Here is a 16,434-nt window from a genome sequence, read left to right as displayed (position 1 = left end):
CCTGGTTACCTCTAATCTGCTTTCTGTCTCTATGAATTTGCTTACTAGTCTAGAGGTTTCATATAAATGCAATCACACAGATTTGTTCAAGGGTCAAAGAAATTTAATTTACTACAAATATCACACACCATAGCTGCTAATTAGCTATTCAAGAACAAATCATAATTAAGAACCAAAGACAAAAGATTTCAACCATGACCACAGATAGCTGCAATTGCTTGCCCTGGTTAGAGAATTCATGAACCAACGACCTAAGAAAGGCCATGCCTTTGTAGTAAATATTAGACATAATGTCTTTGACTAATATTTAAGGATCAGCTGGTATCTTTAATTATGCTAATAACTTAGGTGCACCTCTAGAGAATTTGCTTAAAATCTTTTATTTTATAAACATTGAGCACATGCCTTAGTGGAAGGAATATAAACCTTAGCACCAGGAGAGTTGGGTTCCAATTCTAACTCTACCATTGCTAATTAGACACCTGGTGCTACTTGTCATATGGGATTTGATAGCAACTAGACTTCTTTTGAGTGCATATTTATTAGCATCTTTCCTTGCTTTTAAAAAACTCTGCAATCAGAAAATGATTGACACCTTTGGTTTCAGATGTGGCTGCTGCTCTGAGTCCACATTCATCAGGAGACAGCAAACCCAAGAGCTCAGGACCCTGTCCTTGTTGGTGTGCACACTCATAGGGCTGTAGTGAAGCAAGGTGAGTGCTTACTCTGTAGGTTATACTTGCAACCCTGCCTTTTTTATTGCTCTAAATTATGAGGCAACGAAGATTGTGCCTTATTGGCATTTGATAATCCACAGCACACTATTTCTGACTCTGGTCCCATTGTGTTACTTTGGAATTATGTTTATTTATGTAATTTTGCATAAATAAATTGATTAGTGTTTTTTCTTTCTTTTTTTTCCAAAGATAGGTTTTCTACTTTGAATCTGATTTTTTTTTTTTTTTTTTAGCTTTACCACAAAAGTTAAACCATTGCTTTATATCACCAAAGGGTTAATGTTAGGGAAAGGAAATGTTAACATGTATACAAAGCTAACTACAAGGTCAACTTTCTCAAAGTAGAAATCCAAGTTTCCTGTTAATACTGGTGTCACTAGCAAATGTTTGAAACTTTACCTTTTTTTTGGCCCCCACTCTCTCTCCCTCCCAAGGCCACACCAGGGAACATCAGGAAAGTCACACTCTCTTTTAAATGAAACCTTTAAAGCTCAGACAGTGATGTGCAACACCAAATAGCATCACAGCACAAATGGGAACAGGGAAAATCAGATGGTTGGCACTTAAAAGCAGTCTGACCCCCAACACCCAGTGTCCCAAGAAGAAAACCTCAGGACGATGCAAATAAATAGCTGAGCGTCGGTCTGGCAGCCTTACAGGGAGGACGGACCGGGACCAGGCGCCTGGGTCCCTACTGCTCGCCCTGCGTAGAGGTTGAGGGAACACATTTCTCTCGCTGCCTCTGCTCTTGGACTCCCAGCAGGCAACACAAAAGGGGAGTGTGGGTGCGGGTGTACGGGAGGTTTTACAGGGCCCGCAGCTGGCCATCCCAACCGACACACATCTATCTCTTCAGGGCACTGAACTCCCCTGGTATCTGAGCACCCCTCTTTTCTGAGCACCACCCTGGGGGACATGCAGCAAGTTGGGGGGCTGGAGGGGCAGTTTTACATCGCAGGTGTTGACTGCTGCTGCTGCAGAAAAAATAGACATTAGGGGGCACTACTCAGTCTCAAATCTGAGCTTTAAAAACTTTTTTTTTCGAGCCACTTGCCGAAAATATTGAAGTCAGAAAATCCGGCTTGCTCTAGCTTCAAAATACACCCCAAATTCATAACTTTTCTACTATTTCACCCACTAGCACTTTAAGACACAACTTCTTATTTTTCCCCTAAAATTCAGGCCCCAAATCCAAAATAATCAAACCATTGAGATATCTTTTATTTTGGTTTTTGCTCTTTTAGTTTATATAGGAAAGAAAAATAAGGATATTCCATTTTGCTTGACAATCTCAAAATTTGGAGTAACTAAAATACATTATGAATATTTTTTTGGTTATCAAATTAGAATAATATAAAAAAACTGACGAAAGAAAAGTTAAGTTTTCCTAAGTTAATTATTTATAATAAAACTAGGGGCTCAGTGCACGAATTTGTGCACCTTAAAAGGAACTGTGGTCCACGAGGCTGTGGTGGGCACAGGGGCGGGTCTCGACCCATCCTCCACGCCCCACCTGGCCCCTCCCGCCCCACCTGGCCCCTCCCGCTGCGGCCCCCGGTCCCCTGTCTGCCAGCAACTCTGCTCCCGCTGCCACCACTCCCACGCGCTTACAGCGCTGGCCCCACTTGCATCCGCTTATGGTGCAGAGTGATTGGGGCTGGCGCTGTCAGTGGGTGTAAGCAGTGGCTGCTGCCCCAATCTCCCCTCAGGAGCAGGGGGAGGTGGGGAAGCCCTAAGGGGCAATCGGGGCCAGCGCTGGGCACCGGCAGCGGGTTCGAGCGGTGGCTCTAGCGCTGGCAGCGGATGTGAGTGCTGGGTGGGACCGTGGTGTGCGGGAGCAAAGAATTTTCAGTAACCACCAGAGGCTCACCCTGATGACAGCGACTGGTGCCCTGCCTTGATCTGGCACCCACACTCACCTGCTCCACCATCCCGCCGTGGCCGATGCCCACCATGTTCCGTGTGCACCCCCTGGTGGTCAGTGCACATCATAGCGACTGGTTGTTTGGTTGTTCTGCCATTTGGTCTACTTGCATGTTAACCTTTCATTATATAGGATGATGAGTACTTCTGAAGTTAAAACAAGAGCCTCTTTTTCATTATGTAGACTGATATAATAACTGCCAACATGTTGATTTTAAAAAAGACAATATTTTGTCAACTGGTGACATTAATGATACACCTTATAGGATAAATTAAAGTCCCTGGGTGTTTGTTAATGCCCTTGTTAACTCTCCTGGCAACTCTCCTTTTCTTACTTGGGGAAGGAGAGTTCATGATTATTTCACCAATACTGTGTTAGGGCATGGTTTTTTGTTTGTTTGATTGTTTTGCCTGAAACTCCTTTGCTTAAGATTATTTACTGTGGCTGCTTTGCCTATGGAGTAGTCTTTTCTCTGTCCCACTCCATTAATTAGCTCTCTTTCACTTTAAACTCTAAAAACGAACAAAACAAAAGATTATTTAATGTTGTTTGTTAATGGTCCATACTTAGAAATATAAACTAGAATTATTTTCAACTATTCTATGTGATTACAGAGAAACTCACCATTAGAATATCACCTTCTCCCAGAAATTAAATCAGCTCACATGGCTGTTCTCCCTCACTGGAGCTTGCCAGCTAACAAGAGATTAAAAAAATAAATATTTATGTAGGCATGTAGTTGGATCGGTCCATTTCAGAAAGCTTTGAAAATAGCGAGTTTTTGAAATTGTTATTGAATTTATTGAGATGACATTGGTACATTATATTGGTTTTGAGAATTTTTATTAAATATATTTTTATTGATTTCAGAGAGGAAGAGAGGGAAAGAGATAGAAACATCAATTATGAGAGAGAATCATTGATTGGCTGTCTCCTGCACATCCCCTCCTGGGGATTGAGCCTGCAACCCAGGCATGTGCCCCTGATCAGACTTGAACCTGGGACCCTTTAGTCTTCAGGCTGATGCTCTAACCACTGAGCAAAACCAGCTAGGGCTTGAGAGTTTTTTTATAGCATGATTTTTCTATTTATTGTGAACGTTTTCCCATAGCAATCAGTGGTTTTCTACAGCAATTTACATGACCATTTGTTAATGAATGTACCAAAATGTATCACTCTCACTCTAAATAATGCTGCCCTAAGCATTCTTATCCCTAGATCATTGCAAACATGTTTAAAACATCTGATGCCTGTGTTACCACACAGCTGGAGTTTATGCCTTGACAGCAATGTTTGTCTGTTTTTCATACTCAGTATCATTTTTTTGAGTGATACTGCCTTTTATTATTTAACCATTTTAAAGTTTTTATAGTTCTTGCCTCATCCTAATATCCTAGCATTTGATGAATAAGTCTACATGATCTTAGCTAGATATTTCCTTTTTCTAAGAGCCAAATTTCTAATCTGTTTTCAAATAGCTGCCCTCTCTTGCCACCTATCAGTTTAGCTTCTTTTAATCTCTCTTGAGGCTTGGTGTAGTAACTTTCTATTGCTACTATTACAAATTCCCACAAACTTCATAAAACAAAAATTTATGATCTCCTAGTTTTGTAAGTCACAAGTTTGGTATGGGTCTCTCTGGGCCAAAATCAAGGTGTCAGCAGCCTGCATTCCTTTCTGGAGGCCCCAAGGGGGAATCCATTCCCTTGTGCATCGCTTTGACATTTTCTTCTGCCTCTTCTTAAACTTTCTGTTTTCTGTGGTGGGTGATTTCAACAGTGATGAAGAACGGGATGAAAACGTAAGTGGAGCTCTCGGCTTTGACTGAAGTCAGGAAGCCCTCTGGCTTCTGTGTTTCTCTCATAGTTCCATGTCCTTTCCAACCTCTTCACTTTATTACCAACTGGTCAGAGTAGATTTATTGTTATCTTTAAAAAAATATATATATTTTTTTATTGATTTCAGAGTGGAAGGGTGAGGGAGAGGGAGAGAGAAACATCAATGATGAGGGAGAATCATTGATCGAGCCTGCAACCCAGGCATATGCCCTGACCAGGAATTGAACTCTGACCTCCTGGTTCATAGGTCGATGCTCAACCACTGAGCCATGCTGGCCGGGCTTGTTGTCATCTTTTCACTTCTCCATCGACAGCAACAGATTTGTATAACGAAGTTCGTTGTTCAGAATCATCTTTGGTTGAGTTCCCCAGCGGAGAGATTGGGTCGTATTCTCAGGATCAACATCTGTGTGGCGTGAGACAAGCAGGAGCAGATAGAGAGATGTCAGATGTTGGACTGTGGTATGGCTGTAGCAGGACCCAGCCAACCTGCAGCGTGCCTTTATTTATTTATCGTTAACTTCTTGTGCAAGTCTCATAAGGAATGACAAGAAATTGAAGACTTTTAGAAGCTTTGTTATTCCCAAGGGGATAGCCATAATAAAAAAGTAGAGGCTCATTCAAAGGGTAATGGGCCAGAATCCGGAGGAAATACCTAAGCTTATCACTGTTAAAGAAGTATCACGGAGCAAAGCAACGGCCCCCATTGATGGTTTATAAATATGTGCTGGCTATTATGTGCTTATTTTCAGGATGCAGTGAGAATATTCCTGGTGGATAGCTAGGGTTCTGATGATAAATTGCTTGATTGTTATTCTGGACCTAAGAAATTCCAGCTGATTTTTTCAGTGATGTGGGGCACACATCGCACTGTGCTTGTTATTAAAAAGCAGCTGCAGCCCTGGCTAGTGTGGCTCAGTGGTAGAGCATCAGCTCATGCACTGAAGGATCATGGGTTTGATTCCTGGTCAAGGGCATGTGCCAGGGTTGCAGGTACATTCCCTGGCCCCATTCAAGGGCTCAGGTGAGAGGCAACCAATTGATGTTTCTCTCTCTCTCTCTCCTTCCTTCCACTCTTTCTAAAAATCAATGGGAAAAATATCCTGAGGTGAGGAATAACAACAACAACAAACTACAACCCCCCCCCAAGCCCCCCAAAACAGGTCCAAAATGTCCTTTATTAAAAAACAAACAAAATGTCACTGTTCCAAATTGATGTCGAGAAAAACCAGAAAGAAAAAATGAATTCTAAATCTAAATTTGAGAATAAATACTCTCCAAGACTCTTGAACATCCATAGTCTGAGAATTGCTATTGAATTCTAAATCTAAATTTGAGAATAAATACTCTCCAAGACTCTTGAACATCCATAGTCTGAGAATTGCTATTAGCCTTGATGCATCCAGCCCTGGCTAGTGTTGCTCAGTGGTAGAGCATCAGCTCGTGCACTGAAGGATCATGGGTTTCATTTTATGCATCCAGCTTTATCATTAATAGGTATATGCAATATTTCCCAAATATCCACCTATTCAGAGATTTATTCTTTTGAAAGAGACTTAAACTGAAGATGTGTCCTCTAGCAGTGAATGATCTTTGGAAAAAGACTAAAAAACCAAGACCTTCAGATCAAGCCAATGATGACATGAGGTAGATAGCTTCCACTCAAGATAATAAAACAAGACAGATTTTTTGAATATCTTTCCCCTCCTTTTTTTCCATTTTGCTCCACTTATCCTTTTATTTTGGCGCCCCCTAGAGGCCAACCAAAAAGTTTCTTGGTTCTTGCACATACCTACACATTTTATCCTTATCCTCTGTAGCATTTCCCTGCACCTACGGAAATAAAAACTCTCTTGTGTGTTTTACTCAGGCTATAGCTATTGTTCTTAGTCTAACTGAGTAATGGATTTGTCATCCTCTACCTGATTTGACTAACAAAAATTTGATAGCTGTTCTTTTCAAAACTTTGTTAAAAGGTGGATTTTTCTGCCCTGGCCTGTACTGCTCAGCAGTTAGAACATGGGCCTGTGCATAGAAGGGTCCCAGTCAAGGGTACACACCTGGATTGCAGGGTGTGCAGGAGGCAATTAATCTCTCTCTCTCTCTCTCTCTCTCTCTCCCTCTCCCTTCCTCCCTCCCTCCCTTCCACTTTCATATATGAATAACCCATGGACACAGACAAGAGTACGGTGAAAGCCTGGGGGAGGGAAAAAAGGGAACATCAATAAAGATAAATTTTAATGGGGGGGAAAAAGGGAACATCAATAAAGATAAAATTTAAAAAGGCAAAGATAAAAAATAAAACAAGCAACTAATTAAGTAAATAAATAAAATGGAAAAAATATCCTCAACAAAACAAAACAAAACAAAACAAAAAAAGTAGACTTCCTATAGATCTCTTCTGGAATTCGAATTTTCTCACAATATTAATCCTAACCTTCAGTTCTACCAAAATTGGACACTGACTCCAAATAATAAAACACTTATGCTCACATATGAAGTAAGCTTACAGGAATAGAAACAAATACTTGAGGCTAGCCTTGCCATATTAATCTGCTATCTTCAGTGACTCCCCAGCCTCTGCTCAAACCTTATGCTAAGGGACTAATAATTGTCCCACTTTCATTGTGATTAATGATACTTATTTTCCAATTTTGTTTGTGCAACACTAAGGTACTACTCTTAACGCAGACACCAGGCTTCCACCTGATTATTACAGAAACCTATCTTTTTAAAAATTTTAAACATTTATTTTATTTTTATTGGTTTCAGAAAGGAAGGGAGAGGGAGAGAGAGATAGAAACATCAATGATGAAAGAGGATCATTGATCGGCTGCCTCTTGCATGCCCCTCACTGGGTTGTGAGCCCCCAACCCGGGCATGTGCCCTGACTGGGAATTGAACCCTGACCTCCTGGTTCATAGATTGACATTCAACCACTGAGTGACACCAGCCAACCTACAAAACTATCTTAAAATTTCTTCTTCTTCTTCTTTTTCAATCCTCACCTGAGGATATGTTGTTGTTTTTTTAAATTGATTTTTAGAGAGAGATAGAGATAGAGATATTCATTTGTTGTTCCACTTATTTATGCATTCATTGGTTGATTTTTGTATGTGTCCTGACGAGGGATCAGACCGTGACCTCCTAGTTCAGAGGTTGATGCTCAACCACTGAGCTATGCTAGCCGGGAAAGACTTCTCAATATTTGAAACACCTACTTCTTCAGGAACGATGTTTCTCTGAGAAAGATAGAGATCTGAAATGAGGAAAGCATGGATTATTCAGGAAGCTCCCAAGAGAGATAGCCGACCTTTTCATTTATACTTCGGTGCTCCAATTCTAATAGTAGGAATAACACAATTAGGAAAGGTGCTCCAAAATTGTCTCTGACCCTAGCAGAAGTCATAAATGAGCTTAGCTGGCATAGCTCAGTGGTTGAGTGTCTACCTGTGAACCAGGAGGTCATGGTTCGATTCCCAATCAGGGCACATGCCCAGATTGCGGGCTTGATCCTCAGTAGGGGGCGTGCAGGAGGCAGCCCATAGATAATTCTTTCTCATCTTTGATGGTTCTATCTCTTTCTCCCTCTCCCTTCCTCTCTCTGAAATCAATAAACACATATTTTTAAAAGGTCATAAATGACACCACATCTGCTCAGGGGGTACAATAAACTAGTTTATTTATTTAATTATTTTTTAAAATATATTTTATTGAATTTTTACAGAGTAGAAGGGAGAGGGATAGAGAGTTAGAAACATCGATGAGAGAGATCGATCAGCTGCCTCCTGCACGCCCCCCAGTAGGGATGTGCCCGCAACCAAGGTACATGCCCTTGACCGGAATCGAACCTGGGACCCTTCAGTCTGCAGGCCAACGCTCTATCTACTGAGCCAAACCGGTTCGGCAAACTAGTTTATTTTAAAGTTTCATGGTGGTTATAGATGATTACGTGGCCTCCAGAACTATGAGAAATAAATGCTTGCTCACAGGCACCCAGTCTGTGGTGTTCTGTCATAGCAGTGCAAACAGACTAAAACAGTACCTGTCCAAATGTAGGGAGGCCGTTTTGGAACCTTCTTGATTCAGTACCTTCTATCCCTCAACCCCTGCCTGGTGGATCTGCTCTAAAATATTTAGAAACTTGAATGAAGATAATTTTGAATATCTGGGTATCATGGAGGCAAGAACTAATCATATAATCCAATTTGGCATGAAGGGATTAAGATCAGAATAGCTAGAGGGCCAGGCCACCCCTCCCTAAGGTGGTCCAAGAGGTGGGGTTAATTAGAAGTACATACCCTGGGCCTTTTCTGACTTCTTCCAAGTCCTTTTGAGACAGGTTTCCTGAGCGTGCCCCTATTCTGAATCAGGAAGGAGCAGTTCAGAACATGGAGACAAGGCCTCACAGCAATGAGCCATGGTGGACCCTGTCTGGAAATTTTTACTTTCCACTGATGTTTTACATGGAAGAGGAGCAGGAGGAGCGCATCTTTGGTGAGTGGCCTTTGCCCACACCCCCTCCCCCATCCCTTTCTTCTGGGCTTCCAATCCCAGGTCTCTATCTCGAATGCCCTCCCCCTCCCCCGGCACCTGCTGGGCGCCTGGCACCCACTGCTGGTACTTCACGAATTCATCCTTGGGCTTGGCTCGCAGGCCGCCTGGTTGCAGACCTTCGCCGCATAGAGGTGCACAGCCACACCCTCATCCAGCTGGAGGGGTGGTTCACAGCCACAGGCCAGGCTCGAGTCACTGTAGTCCAGTGATGGCGAACCTATGACACGCGAACTCATTTGTTTGGTTGATTTTTCTTTGTTAACTCTGGTGCCATGTCACATATAGAAATTTCTTGATATTTGCAACCATAGTAAAACAAAGATTTATATTTTTGGTATTTATTTTATATATTTAAATGCCATTTAAGTTAGGGTTTTTCAAAATGCTGACACGCCGAGCTCAAAAGGTTCGCCATCACTGCTGTAGTCAGACCTCCCCAGGCCAGGAAGTGGCTGTTCCTCATGATCTGGAGCATGGAGAGTGGGGGCCGTGTCATGCAGGCCCAAGGTAGGTGTCCTTGGCTGATTGTGGTGGAGGGCCTGATGGCGGGGCTGCGTGGTGTCTTGGTCTCTTTAAGAATCACTTGGGCTCCGCTGGCGTGGCTTAGTGGTTGAGTGTCAACCTAATAACCAGGAGGTTACAGTTTGATTCCCGGTCAGGGCACATGCATGGGTTGTGGGCTCGATCCCCAGTGTGAGGGATGCAGGAGGCAGCTGATCAATGATTCTCTCTCATCATTGATGTTTCTCTTTCTCTCCCCTTCTCCATTCTACTCTGAAATAAATAAAAAGAAAAAAGAACCACTTGGGTGGCTGGGAATCAGGTGTTCCTTGGAGCCCTTGAGAAGTGGGGGCCTAGAGCCAAGCTACCTTCGTGGGATGGGGCAGCCAGGAAGGCCCAGACCGGGGTAACACTCCTCAGTGTTCCCGTGGGGTCCTGCCCTACCCTGGGGTCTCAGTTGTGGATTCTGCCTCACCAGGACTCTCTTGCAGGCCTTGAGCTGCTGCAGCGCGTTCGGAGCCAGCCGCTGACAGAGGAGGACCTGGCAGTGCCCCTAGGATGCAGCTGCACCCCACCGCCCTGACTTTGCCAGCCTGGATGGGCAGGCCTTCCCCTGATTAGTTGGTTGGTTCTTCTGGATTTCGTTAGATTTCACTCTGTCAGAAATAAAAGCCTGATCTGCCCAAGGCAGTTGAGATGGGAGGGAAAGTTTTGCTTAGCCATTGCTGAGAAAGATGTGAAGGGCATTGACTGAAGTTTGAATTGGTAGCCTAATCCTGTGTCAGGCCTTGTAGGCATATATTTGAGACATGTCTCCTAAATGTAAGAAAGTGTTCTTTGAACAAAGATATCCAATAAAATAAGAGACTCAATGTGCAAGGTCTTTGATGTGCTGTCCTCTTTCCTTTGGATAACTCTTGCGGCCCAGCAGGGGCTCTGGGCAGGCCCAGTGCTGACATCTGGGGAGCCAGGGTGTGCCGCCCGTGCAGCCTCTGGAGACAGGCCGGAAATGGACTATGAAACAGAAAAGACAGCTTCTTCACCAACAACTTCTCTCAGACCCGGAGACTGGTCAGGCTGCTCTGAGTTAAAAACGGGGGCTTCTAGAAAAGAAGGGAGCCTCCTAGGGTCCTCAGGAGCTCCCTGTACCTTAAAAGACAGACAAATGAGAGAAGAAAGGTATGGGGAGGGTTGTGTCAAGATGGAGACAGAAAGTGGTCCCACCCCAACTGCCTGGGGAAGCAGGCAGCCTGGTGAACATGGGTACCCAAGCATTGTCCCGACTGCCAGAAGTTTGGGGGAAGTGGGACTGGGAAGGGGTTTTTGTGTTTTTTTTTTTTTTCTGGAGCAAAGGATCCTGAGGTTCCCTCAAGCTATGAATAAATTGATTAGTAAGGCTTGCTAAATCTCCGTTCTAGAACTTTCCTGAATGCCAAATGCACATTTGGATCTCTTTACCCAAGATTGTGGCAAGCTACACGTGTCCTCACTTGAACTCTTCTCTTGAGCCTTCTCCAGCAGCCAGCATCTCACAATGAGCTATTATAGTATTCCAGGTGCGAGAAGATGGTGACTTGGACTACAGTGCAGGGCTGTGGTGAAAGTGCTACGAAATGTTTGAATTTGAAATATAGTTTTGAAGCCAGCAAAATTTGTTAATTTCATGTTTTTTTTTTTTGTCCAGTTATTAAACAAAAGTTAGATGAGGTTCATGGTAGAGAAATACTCATGAATTTGCCTGGAAGAAAACCAAACTATACTATTCTTCTTCTTTTTTAATCCATTGATTTTTAGAGAGAGTGGAAGAGAGAGGGAAAGACAGAGAGAAATATCGATGTGAGAGAAACACATTGATTGGTTGCCTCCTGCACGAGCCCGACCAGGACCCAGGCCGGGGAGGAGCCTGCAACTGAGGTACATGCCCTTGACGGGAATCAAACCCAGGAGTGACCCTTTGGTCTGCAAGCCGATGCTCTCTCCACTGAGCCAAACTGGCTAGGGCATAAACCATACTGTTCTTAAAAGGAATATCATGCTTACTTCCTAATTAATAATTTAAAGATTAATGGCTCAAAGTGGAGGGAAAACTTCTCATTTTGTAAAGACACTTACAAAAAAACTATTTTCTCCCTCAATTAAGTTTCATATCAAGAATTGTCCTGTTGTGGAGTATAATGAACAACATAAACTGATGAACAAAGCAAATACAGAGACATAGAAGCATCAAACAGACCATCAAACCTCAGAGAGAAGGCAGGGGAGGGTGAGAGGGAGGGTAAGAGAGCAACCAAAGGACTTGTATGCATGCAGATAAGCAAAACCAATGGACACAAACACTAGGGGGGTGAGGGCATGTGTTGGGGGGGGGGCGGGAATGGTGGGGGAGAGGTCAATGGGGGAAAAAGGAGACATATGTAATACTTCCAATGATAAAGAATTTAAATAATAATAATAAAAAAGAATTGTCCTGGCCAGGTAGCTTAGTTGGTTAGGGAATTGTCCTGATACGACAAGATTGTGTGTTTGATCCCCAGTCAGGGGACATACAAGAAGCAACCAATGAATACATAAATAAATGGAACAATAAATCAATGTTTTTTCTCTCCAATCAATAAAAAAAAGTTATCAAATTAACATTCTGCTTTCTTGGAGCTGTAATTCTGATCTTTAAATCCCATAGCCAAAGATTGCTGTGTCGGCACAACTCAGGCATTAAGGTAGGAGTTAATATCTCAAACAGTGAAGTGAGACTACATGCATTTAAATCTTAGCTCTACCACTAAATAGCTTTACAATCTTGGGCAAGTTACTGAATTTTCAGTACATTTATTTTCTCACCTAATAGTAGCTACCTCTAACTATACAGGAATAATAAATATATATATTTTGCCTATATCTGTTCACTGACTTTCTTCTAACAGGATTATAGTTTTATAGGCCTCTCCCTAGTTTCAAAGGCGAGGAGGAGGGTCTCTTATTGGCTTAAGCCAATCCGGGCATACACCTGGAGACTGTTACCAGCGTCAGGAATAAGCATGTGACCTGTATTAGTCTAATCAGGTGTCAGAAGTGGATTTATATTTCACTGTTGGGTAAAGGACTCCCCACCTCCTCCTCTGTGAGATGAGATCAAAGAGTTATGTGGCACCAGTTGCCACTGGCATCCTGCTTGTGAACAGGGAGAGGAACCACCAGTATATCCTGCTGACAAGGAGGAAAACAGAGAAGGAACCTGGAACCTTGATGATATAATTGAGCAAGCTGTACTCTGCCTGGAACCACCCTACCGCTGGCCTTCAGTTATATCAGATAATAGAATATCTTTATGTTTAAGGTTGTTTCAGCGAGCATTTTTATATACCTGCAACCAAATGCGTCCTAACTGATACATTACCTGTGGTAATGTGAGGAGTAAGTGAGATAATACCTAGGAAGCATTATTGGCATGATACTGGACAGTCTCTAAGCATGGATTGTTATTCTAAAGTCTGGGATCCAAAGACTCTGTAGTCTGGCTCTGGCTATGGGCCTGGCATTAGTAGGTTATAAAGAGAAATGGGGTCAGTAATGTGTTACAGGGTTCAGGGACAGGGAAAGGGAAACTAGCACCTTCTCTTCTTTGGAACCTGCAGTGAAGTTGAGAGAAGTTAGTCCTCTCAGTGAATGGCATGGGTGTCATCTATGGGGTCTGAGCCAATTGTGTTTGATGGAGAGAGATGGAGGCCAAAGATGCTGAGGCCTAGGTGGGGGTGGGGAGGCTGCCCTTTCAAGTCCTGTAGAAACACAATTACTTGTTATTTGCATTAATTTTCTCCCAGGCTCTTTTTTTTTTGACTTTTAATTTCTTTATTGATTAGGGTATTACATATGTGTCCTTATCCCCCCATTACCCCCCCACTCATGCCCTCACCCCCCTGTTGTCTGTGTCCATTGGTTAGGCTTATATGCATGCTCTCTCATTTTATTTTTAAATGTATTTTTTATTGATTTCAGAGAAGAAGGGAGAGAAAGAGAGAAATAGAAACATCAATGATGAGAGAGAATAATTGGTTAGCTGCCTCCTGCACTCCCCACACTGGGGATCCAGCCCACAACCTGGATATGTGCCCTGATTGGTAATCATACTGTGACCTCTTGGTTCATAGGTCAGTGCTCAACCACTGAGCCACACCGGGTCAGGGCCCCTTTAGAAAAGTACAAAGAGCTTTGGGAAAAGTAACGGATCAAATATATGACCGTATGAGTGAAGCTGGATGATCACTCTCCACTTGACTGAAAAGCTGTTGATATTGCAGGTTGGAAGTTTCTGAAAGCTGAGTAAAAGGCTCAGAGAAACCAAGACACTTTCATTCATTCAACATTATTGAGTGCCCACTGCATGGTGTAAGACGGCCAATATTATAATGCCAGTGAGATGTCCCTGCTCTCAAGTGGTTTCAATTGTGGCACCTGACTTTGGGCCCAAGTGAAGACATTTAGAGGTGATGTTCAGGAGGGAAATCTGGGCAGGGGATATGTGCCTGGTGAGGTTGGCTGGCATTACTAGTTGAGATCATAGATAAGACCACCTGGGGAGAGCGAGAAGGGTTGGGAGAAAAGGGGAGAGGCTGATGATGGAACCTGTGGGAACACTGACAGTCAAATGATGAAAAAAAATGAGGAGATTCGAAAAATGAATAAAGATGATGGAGCCAGAAAGGTAGGAGGCAAACTGAGAAGCAGTTTTAAGAGTGGTTGTAGTGTCCACCACCTCAGAAAGGCCAGAAGGGATGCTGATGGCATGTGTTCATTGAAACTTGCTGAATGTAAGGATTGAACCTCAAGTCACTGTAGCTTTAGTAATTGCTTATTGTATTAGTTTAGATGCTAGCACTGCATGTGCTGTGCATATTCTGATTTTATTAAAATAAAAAACTGAACTGCACAGTCTCTTTCGTTGTTGTCAATTGTGGTTTATTATTAGCAGTGACAATAAAGTTGTGCTCTTGCCTGAAAAAAAAAATTTCTAGAAGCTCATGGGGAGCTCAGAGCAGTTGTTCTGGGGTGTTGGGGAGGCACGGGTTTCACTGCCATGTGCTGATTAGGGGATGGATGCTGTGGAAATGGAAAGCCCTTATGTAATTTATCTAATGCGCAGTTTGGTTCTAACGGTGCGATGGAGAGTGAAATACAGAGGACAGTAAATTCTCAAGCATTGCTGGTAACATGGGAGAAGCTTACTCATGTTTATGAGGAAAAAGAGTGAGAGCGAGAAGCTGGAGATATGGGGAAGGAGAGGATAATGGACAACCTTGGGGATCCAGAGCAGAACAGTCTTCCTTTTTTTCTCCCTAAATATATCTTTTATTGATTTCAGAGAGGAAGGGAGAGAGAGAGAGATAGAAACATCAATGATGAGAAAGAATCATCCATTGGCTGCCTCCTGCACGCCCCCTACTGGGACCAGGCCTGACACCCAGGCATGTGCCCTGACTGGGAATGAAACCTTGACCTCCTGTTCATAGGTTGATGCTCAACCACTGAGCCATGCAGAACAGCAGGACAGTCTTCCTTTAAAGGCAAGGAGTTCCCATCCTGGAGTGACAAAGTCCCCACCACCACTCCCGCAGTGGGATCTCTGGTAACGGGAGGTGGTGTTGCAGCATCACCCAGAGGGCTCAAGTGAGGAGCTTCAGAGATGCTCAAAAGCATCTATAATCTGGAATGTGTGTGGTGTGATGTTCTCATTACTCACATGATGGCAAGTGGCACCCTGAGCTATAGCAATGGAAAGAAAAGTGTGACTACCTAGTTACTTGGGGTCACAGGCATGGCTGGGGTTGACAATCCAGGAAGGTAGTCACAGCAGTGTAGGCAAAGGGGAAGGAAAGGAAGAAGCAGCAATGAATGGAGAGATGAGCATTACTAATGATAAGAAAAAAAGCATATTGGTGACAAAGTGAAAAAGTAGTTGTAGGTTGTGACAGTGTATGGGAACGCTGCTAGGACCCACAAGTCTATCTTAGAGCATGCTGATTGTAAACTGGTCAACAAAATTATGATAGAAACTAGAGGCCTGATGCACAAAATCCATGCAAGAGTAGGCCTTCCTTTCCCGGCTGCTGACACCCAGAACCCAGGTTTCCTTCCAGCAGCCGGCAGGCACCGAGGATCTGGGCTTCCCTTGCAGCCCAGCTTTGTCCGGAAAGATGGAAGGATGTCTGGAAGGACATCTGGTCTAATTAGCATATTATGCTTTTATTATTATAGATGAAGTGCCTCATGTGAATGGGCAAAGAGGAGTATATCATTCCCATGTGCCTTTGGATTTTCCATTTATTTATTTACTAGAGGCCTGGTGCACAAAATTCGTGCATGGGTGTGTGTGTGTGTGTGTGTGTGTGTGTGTGTGTGTGAGAGTGTGTGTGTGTCCCTCAGCCCAGCCTGCACCCTCTCCAATCTGGGATCTCTCTCACAATCCAGAACTGCTGGCTCCCAACTGCTCACTTGTCTGCCTGCCTGATTGCCACTAACCACTTCTGCCTGCCAGCCTGATCACTCCCTAACCACTCCCCTGCCAGCCTGATTGACGCCTAACTGCTCCCCTGCTGGCCCGATTGCCCCTAACTGCCCTCCCCTGCAGGCCTGGTCACTCCCAACTGCCCTCCCCAGCAGGCCTGGGCACCCCTAACTGCCCTCCCCTGCAGGCCTGGTCCCCCCAACTGTCCTCCTCTGCAGGCCTGGTCCCCCCAGCTGCCCTCCTCTGCAGGGCTGGGCCCCCCCAACTATCCTCCCCTGCAGGCCCAGTCACCCCTAACTGCCCTCCCCTGCTGGCCTGGTTCCCCCAACTGCCCTCCCCTGCCGGCCATCTTGTGGTGGCTATCTTTGACACATGGGG

Source organism: Myotis lucifugus, unplaced genomic scaffold (genome assembly GCF_000147115.1).
Source record: "Myotis lucifugus unplaced genomic scaffold, Myoluc2.0 scaffold_59, whole genome shotgun sequence".
Taxonomy (NCBI): Eukaryota; Metazoa; Chordata; class Mammalia; order Chiroptera; family Vespertilionidae; genus Myotis; species Myotis lucifugus.
Note: the sequence above shows the minus strand (reverse complement) of the source record.